Here is an 8330-nt window from a genome sequence, read left to right as displayed (position 1 = left end):
CCCACGTACCCGCATTCGTACTGACACCCATAATGCCTGTCCCACACAAACCCCCACAAGCCCCTTCTGAACACGGGTAAGGGTAACACATCCTCGGCCCCCCCCTTTTGCCTCTCCAGACGCGATTAGGTCCGGAGTCCGCCCCGCCTACATATTCGGGGTCAGCCGCCAACCCGCCGGGGGGGCGGGCTCCCTGGTTGCGGCGGCCTGCTGCGACGGTGTCGTACGGTTATGGAGTCTGCGACCCACGGGTCACTTGGAGTGGGCGGGTCAGCTGGCCCTGCCTGGACAGCCCATGTTGACGGGTTGTGCCTTCTCCGACGACGGCAGCCTGCTGGGGGTTTGCTCCCGGGAGGGCCGACTGATGGAGCTGGTGTGTGGGGGGAAGTGGGATGCGGGGTGGGGGGGAATCTGAAGGGAACGTGTGCGCGTGTGTGCAGGAGTGCGTGTTTTGTGTGCGTGGTTACCTCCATTTCCGGACTACTTGGGGAGCCCCTAGCTTAGCCCCTCTCCTCCCCGCCCCCTTCCCTTACTTCCGGAACCATGCGTCGGTGACTTCATCGCTGCTTAGGACTCTCTGGGCAGTTTCAAATCTTGGACGCCTTCCGTTGGCAGTTCACTTCCACTTCCTGGCATATGTCCCCCCCCACATACACACCCCAGTCAGACACCCCACCGCAAGACCCCCCAATATTTCCCACCACCCCACCCGACCCTAACACCTAAAACCCAATTCGCCAACCTCCGGCGGATACCGGTGGCAGGACGTGCGCATGTTGGAGCTGGTGTCGTCGCGGCCGCTTCCTGCATCACCCCTAGCTGTAACTTACCTGCCACCACCACCACCATTACCACTACCATTACCACCACCACCACCACTATTACCACCACCATCCGGTGGTGACGGAGCAGCTCCACGACAAGGCCTCCCGGTAAACACCCGGCAGCGGCAGCAGCAGCAGCAGGAGGAGGAGGAGGAGGAGGAGGAGCGACCCATGTGGTTGGTGGCATGTCGGGACGGCGCAGTGTACGGATACGAGCCAGGGCAACGAGGTGAAGGGGAGGGGAAATTGCCGGGACGTGGATTACCCGAGGACACTTTCCTGTTAGTGTACAAAATGTACGAGTACACACACCCGTTGAGACGACGTGTGTTTCTTATGGCCTTCCCTGAATCACCCGATGGACCATCCGATCACACGCCGGTGTGTGTGTGTGTGCATGCAGGTGGGGCAGGTGGGGGAGGTGGGGGAGGTGCAGGTGAGCCCCGCTGCGTGATGCGCCCTCCCTTGGGCCCAGGGGTGTCTGTGCTGGCCCTGGCAGCGGGGCCCGGTTTCGGAGCGGTGGCGCTGGGGGGAGAGCCTCAGGTTGGTCCCTGGGTGGGTGATGTAGTGTGGTGGTGGTGGTGGTGTGTACGCAGTGTGAGTGGACGTATGTAGGGCTGTGGGTTCTCGGCCCTGTAAACCTTCGTATTCTTCGCCTCTCCTCTACCACCCCCGCCACTGCTGGTGCTGCTTCTGCTGGTGCTGCTGATCACCGTGAGGGGTCTTTACTGCCTACTTGTTTTCGTTGCCTCTGTTGTTATCTCTGTTGATGCTGTTGTTGTTGTTGTTCTTGTTCTTTGCTCGTGTGTGCTACGTGTCACGGAGACCAAAAGAGTGTGGCGTCCCACGGTTCTGGTGCCACCTCTGTCCAGGACGCGGCCCTACTGCCGCCGCTACACCCATCGCCATCGCCATCACCACCAGCGGGAACAGCAGCAAAACCAATCGCAACAGCAGCAGCAGCAGCAGCAGAGCCCTCTCCTGCAGCGGCAACCCAGCCGTCATCGGGCCCTGCCGCAGCTTCCGCCGCAACAGGCGACAGAGGCGGTGGCGGTGGCGACCAAACGCAACCACAAAGCTCGCAGCCGTCGTCTTCAGCGCGGGAGGGGCCGGGGAGAGTGGCCGTGGCGGCGGCCCCCCCCAGGCGGCGAGGCGGCGGCGGCACGGGTCGTGTGGTTGTTGACCCCCTGGCGCTGCTTAACGATGGCAACAACGACACCAGCGGCGGCGGCGGCGGCGGCGGCGGCAGTACCCCCTCGGCCACAACCGCGTGTGACAACCAGACCGCGGATGCGGCTGCAACCGGCAACATTGGTGGCAGAAGTGTTGATGGTGGCTGCAGCGCGGTAAGACAAACAGGAAGACAAGTCGCAGATATGTGCATACGGCGGTTCATGGAGATGATCGTGGCTGGTTGGTGGTGGTGGCGGTTACTACAGCGGAGTAGCGAACATCCGGACGCCCAAGGGAGCGGTGTGAAAGAGATGCTTTCCGAATAGCCGTCCGGGATGGCCGGATGGTGTCGGGATGAAGGGAGGGAAATGTGCCGTGTGGCTGCTCCCCCCTCCGGGTGCACGTCCGGATAGCTGGTGGTGGTGGGTTGGGATTGATATGTGCTGCCTGACCTTTTTATGCTCCTGGACGCCGCTTGCTTGACTGGTCCCCTGTGTGTCTGTCTGTCTGTCTGCCCAATTCGTTACCGACTTGACTGCTGGCCTGGTCGATCTGGCGTGTTTGCGCTCACCCACCCGAGGCCCCGTCTGGGGATCGATCGGTTAGTCAGCAGCAATGGGGTGCTGGCGAATTGCTGTTACAGCTGCGGGCCCAGTGCCGGTAATTTACGCCACACATACATTCATACACACACGGACATGCATCGCTGCCAACTTCGTCATCACCCAACCTCGTAAAGCTGCTTCTCTCCCCCTGTCCTGCCCCTATCCTGGTCCTTGTTCCCTCCCGCCGTCCCCACCCCTCGCACGCGTGACGTTCAGGACGTTGTGGCTGGGGATCTGGCCGCCATGGCTCTGGAGAAGAGGCAGCCAACGGCGAGTAGGGCTGTTGGGGCGCAGCAGCAGCAGCAGCAGCAGGATGATCCGATGGCGGACGGAGGGGTCGTCAATCATGACCGCAGCGAGGGGGGGACGGGACCGGATGGGGCGACTACCGCACACGGCGTAGCTTCGGACAGTGTTGCGGACCCAGTAGCGGCAGCAGCAACGGCAGTGCAAGAGCAGGGCCCGCTGACAGGCTTGTCAGGTCGTACGCGAGCGCCGCTGTTCGTGTACCGACGGGCGACTTAACAACAAACCCTCCTACCTGGTCTGGTTCCGGTGGGGGATCAGACGGACCACCCACTGGTGAGGGACCGCTGTCGTGTATAGTGTTTTAGTTTGGTAGGCAGGCAGGTAAAGACAGCTCATCCGGCTGAGAGGATGGGTGACATGTGATGAGATTCATACAGGGGAATTGGAATATGTAAACAGGGGGCAAGGCACGGAGGGGAGAGGGGGTAATAACCCCCGATTAAAAGCTTCCCCCAAGTGAGCGGTTACAGCCACGTACGCATCTATCACTGGCATGCACGGCGCGCTTACGTAGGATGCATTTTCATGGAGATGGAGGGTTTTAGCCATGGGCAATGAGGACCGGCGTACGTATAGCCTAGTTCGCTGCATCGGCTGCTCCGCAGGGAGGGACAATATAAAACGATATGTCGGTTGCAGGAGGTGAGATGTACAGCATCTTAACAATTATGGCACAGTATGAAGGTCTTGGAGACGAAAGATACGTATACGCTAAGTGTAGTGATAATTGCTGGTATTTGGTCGTAATTGTTCGCCTTATATGTTTAACAAATCAGTTCCGTTACAGGCATCTTCCGTTGTGAGGGGAAAGACATTTCTTGCGTACCTGCCGCATCCCTGCACAGCTCACCTATTTATTCGCTTCTCACCCAACCACCGTGCCGTGCCATGCCGAGAAGGTAACATGCTCACGGCTACTTGGCAAAACCCATCGCGTGTTACTAATACGAATATCACATCAATTGCAAGCGATAGATAATAATATTTGTGTACACAACTTCGACATCTACCAACACCTTCCCCAAGTTGGCTGCATGAAGAGCGGACTGTGCGAGAAAATAACTTAAAGAGCAGGGGTGGACATCGCCTCTTTTCCAACCTCTTTGCGGTATACACGTACTTTTTTTAAGTCCTCACAACTACCACTGTTGTTTACTTCCCTTTCACAAGGACAACGCACCACACCAGCACATAACCAAGTTCACCGTTATCAGTCCTTCCGCCGTCTTCCAAGCACCACATCCATTTTCCTTGTCTTGGCACACATCCCTCAATCCAGCTGCACACATCGTCCGGGCCCGTCCGGGCCCGCTCGGGCATCGTCCGGGCCCGCTCCAACTCCACCACGGCCTCTTCTACCCCTTCTTCCAAAGTCAAGCCTCGAAAAAGGCGTCCCGCGTGGTTAAATGACCAAACGGGTCGTGCGCCCGCCCTTGTTCGCCACACGCCCCAATCCTCCTTCCCACTGTAATGAAGGGTATGTCCTTCCATCCCTTCCCTGCTCTTATTTCCTGTTTTGTGCACCTCATACCCAGGATATCCTTTTCCCGGTCTCCTCCCGCACACGTCCGCCCAGCACCCAGCTCATCCAACTGTTCCGCTAGTCAGCCTCCACCCCCATCCATACAAATTACCATAACGTCACACATCACATACGGAGATGACATGCACATAAACCATCAACATCATCAGTATCATGACCACACTCACATATACTCGCAATTCACCAAATCCAAAACTCATCTGCACACACTTGCAAAAAGATGTACGCCTATACTTGCGGACGGTCAGAGAGCCGCGGGCACCCATCTGTTCACTCGTCCGCAGAGCCCCCGCCGCCGCCTTGGTGCGCCGCGTCGCCAAAAGCAAACGGCGCGAACGAGTATCCATCACCCCGGTAGAACTTATTCTGAAACTCCACCCAATGGAGACGCAGCGCGTGCAAGAAGGCCGAAAGCGACTCCATCACCATCAGCACACCGAGCGTGGCCACGGCAAACACGAAGAATCCCACAACCATGGCAAACGGACTGTTCAGCTGTATGTATGCATGTATGTATGTATGTGTCATCAGGAGGGCCCGCGGGGAGAATGGGGAAGTAGGGGAGGGAGAGAGGGCTATTAAGAGGGGTGGGGACAGGGCCAGGAAAGGTGAGAAACGAGTCGTATTTATTGTTTGTTCGCAAAAAGATTAACGGGGTAGGAACTCGGGGTAATATGGGAGTATGCATCACACGCGCTAACAGCAATCTAGGTGCGACAGATCTTAGCGAATCGAAACATCTACGACAGCCACAGACACTTCACAGACATGCATACATACATATACGCATATAGGCAGGCGGCTGGCAGAGGTTAAGGCCTGACTTCTGCTCCCAGTCGACCCAGTCGACCCGGGTTCAAATCCGCCTGCCGGCTCCTCGGGTGTTTGAGGAGTGATGAAATGGGAGGTGGCCCCCCATCATATGGACGGTGTAGGACGTGATAATATCAACTTGCGAGCTGACCAGGAACTAAGTTGATGCGCCGTTGATCCGCTAGATTTGGTTGGATGCTGGTGGTGAGTTGCCGAACCCAACGAATACATTCCGAAGTCGGATGGGGTGACGGATTAGGGTGCCCCTCTAGCAGGGGAGAGCAGGGACTGCCCCGGGAAAGGGGGCCGCTGGCGAAGTTAACCACCCTGTAACAACATACATATACGCACACAAAAACATGCAATCCGCCTACAGGTATATTTTCAGGCAAACAGGCATACATACAGACGGACACACACCTCGATGGTCATCATAAGCACTCGGTCGTAGAACACGGCCGACAGCTGCGAGTGAGCCAGGGATAGGGCCCACAGACGTAGGTACGAAGCAGTGTTGGATACAGCACCGAGTACGAACTCAATCGTGTGGATCATCTGCGTTGCAGTACACACACGGCGGATGGTGGGGCGGGGCCGATTGATTGTTGCCGAATAGAAACGGAGAGCGGTGCGGACAAAGGAAAAAGAAAAGATAGGGGCACCAAACAGACCGAAACCGTCTGTACCCCAGGAGACGCGGCAATGTGCCCCAGGACGGTGGCCCATCAAAGTGTTCCATAAAACAAAAAACACAAATGGGAGAAATACACACTCGCGCGCGTGTATTGTACGCAAGAGACAGCAAAACAAATACCAAAGCGCACCACCACAAAAGCAGCAGACCAAAACACAAACATTGTTACCACGCGAAATGAATGCTATACCTGGTGCACCATGACTTCGCCAAAGTCAAAGTGGTCGCCATGTCCTCCATGCCCTCCGTGACCTCCGTGATCGCCACCACTGTCGTGCGCGGCCTCGTGATCCCGGTCCAACCTCCGGTACTCCCCGCGAACCTGCGAAGGGAACGGGTGCCGGGGAGGAAAGGCGAGGAAAGGGGGGAAATATAAGACGCAAAAGAAAAAAGATCCCGCTGCCACTGACGTCCAAAGTACCAAAACCGCTCAAGGAGTCCGAAGATGTGCGGGTGGGGAAGGGCGGGGCATTACACGGGGTAGCAACACCAAGCAATCCATTGCCGAGACGTCCAAAAGAGCGCTTGGGGGGTTCTGTGGGCGGGAGGTGGGGGACATTCATCACGAGGTACAACACTCACCTGCGATGCAAAGGGAAGCTCCCCCCTCCCCCTCCCTTCATTAGGACCCCCTTTTGAACCTACCCACTTCCTCTCATGCCCTCCCTCCTCCCACATCCACATCCACATCCACACACACACCCTGACCCACACAGCCCACCCACCTTGCTCGCTGCTTCCGCTCGCTTCTTGAGAATGAGTGGCTTGGGCAGCAGCATCCACGGGACCGCCACCAGCGACACCAACAGCAGCAGCACCTGAACTCCACTCTGTCCCGAAAACAGGAAACCAGCCTTGTCCACCGTGCCTGTGTATGCGTACGTGTATGTGTGTGTGTATGTGTGTGTGTGTGTGTGCAATGCAGCAGGAGGGAAGAGACCGGGAAGGAAAGAGGGTAGGAATAAGGTTAAGTGAATCGCAATAGGGTTGGGGACACGCAGACATACATATGCAATATGCACATACACGCACATACATACATATATACATGCACGCACCCACCTGGACTCAGGAACATGTAAATCATCACGTGGTACAGATCCACCATGGATCCAGACACCCACTTGCCCACAATGAGGGCCGACAGGTAGCCGAACAGACCGTTCAGGAATATCATCTGGGGCACGAACTCGCACCAAGTGGACAGCCGGTCCCTGAGGAGCCCATCAAAGGGGAGGTGGGGTGAGCGGGGGTGGGGGCAGAGCAGGCCAGGAAGCAGGGGCGGGGACGGGGGCTTCAGAGGAGAGGGAGCGCTGGGGAGGGATTTCTTGGCCAGCAGCAGCAACTTCAGCAGGAGCCCCACCACAGAAATAATACAATACATGTCAACACACATGGCCTCTCATACACGAAGAAAAAACATGTACACACAGACACACTGTGCCGCCGCGCGTGCTGGGGTTGGCTGTTTGAAGGCCTTGGTAGCCACCGCGCTCTCTTTCCTCTTAACAAAAGGGGGAAACGCGGGGGTGCACGCGCTCTGTCGAGCAAGAGGGGATAGTGGCCCCTCATGTCCTCCTCCCCCCCTTCGCCCCGAGGAGAGCACTTCGGCGGTCGTTCCCGTTTTCGGGTACGGTTAGGTGCTCTCGGCCAGTGTCAGGCCTGGATCGATATGTAACCAATAGACACACATACAAACACACATACAGACACACATACAGACACACATACAAACACACATACAGACACACATACAAACACACATACAAACACACGTACAAACACACGTACAGACACGACAAGCCGCACCTAAAGTAGTTGTTGTTCAGCAGCGACATGATGATACCCAGGTTCATGTGGGTCACCCCCAGCAGGATGGACATCTTCATCTTCATGGAGTTCAAAAAGGGGAGCTCCGTCTTGGTGCCATGCCATATGGGGTCCAGACCAAACGGGTACGGCCCTGTACGGCAAAAAGGTACAAACAAGAAAGCGTGCAGACATGACTTACGACCGAGCACGTTTACATGCACGCAATTCCGACGATAGATATAATGACGCACGGGATGGTGTCAATGGCAGGTTCCAGGTTCGAACCCTCGTCAGTGAGGAGGTAGATGCACCACCATGCCGATAAACAGAAATGAATAATCCGGTGATAGTGATCGAGACCTGCGAGCCGACAAGAAGCAAAGCTATCGCTGCTGTTGCTCATCGTCGCAGAGTCCTGGTGGTGGTGGTGATGGTGGTGGAGCGTTCTAAACACGAGAAAACTCACTCTTACCTTCGCACGAGTCGGCCTTCATGACGGGTGATGAGAAGGATGCGGGTGCCCTCGTTTGTGTAGTACAAGATCCCCACCCTTCTAC

The 8330-nt window shown here is 56.8% G+C and overlaps 1 protein-coding gene across 1 annotated transcript in view; it reads right to left on the bottom strand.

Moving 5' to 3' along the window:
* Nucleotides 1-4772: 4772 nt before the first annotated feature.
* VOLCADRAFT_74893 (uncharacterized protein) overlaps nucleotides 4773-8330 on the bottom strand; it is a 12238-nt gene continuing 8680 nt past the window's right edge. Inside the window, exons 12-17 of the mRNA XM_002951080.1 lie at nucleotides 7771-7927; nucleotides 7024-7175; nucleotides 6687-6829; nucleotides 6152-6283; nucleotides 5688-5822; nucleotides 4773-4949 (exon numbers count right to left, since the gene is read on the bottom strand). The gene's annotated coding sequence lies outside the window, so the exon portion shown is untranslated. The remainder of the gene's footprint in view (nucleotides 4950-5687; nucleotides 5823-6151; nucleotides 6284-6686; nucleotides 6830-7023; nucleotides 7176-7770; nucleotides 7928-8330) is intronic.

Source organism: Volvox carteri (assembly GCF_000143455.1).
Source record: "Volvox carteri f. nagariensis unplaced genomic scaffold VOLCAscaffold_22, whole genome shotgun sequence".
In the NCBI taxonomy this organism is placed as follows: domain Eukaryota; kingdom Viridiplantae; phylum Chlorophyta; class Chlorophyceae; order Chlamydomonadales; family Volvocaceae; genus Volvox; species Volvox carteri.
The sequence above is the reverse complement of the archived record's forward strand: the minus strand, read 5'-3'. Positions and strand labels throughout refer to the sequence as shown.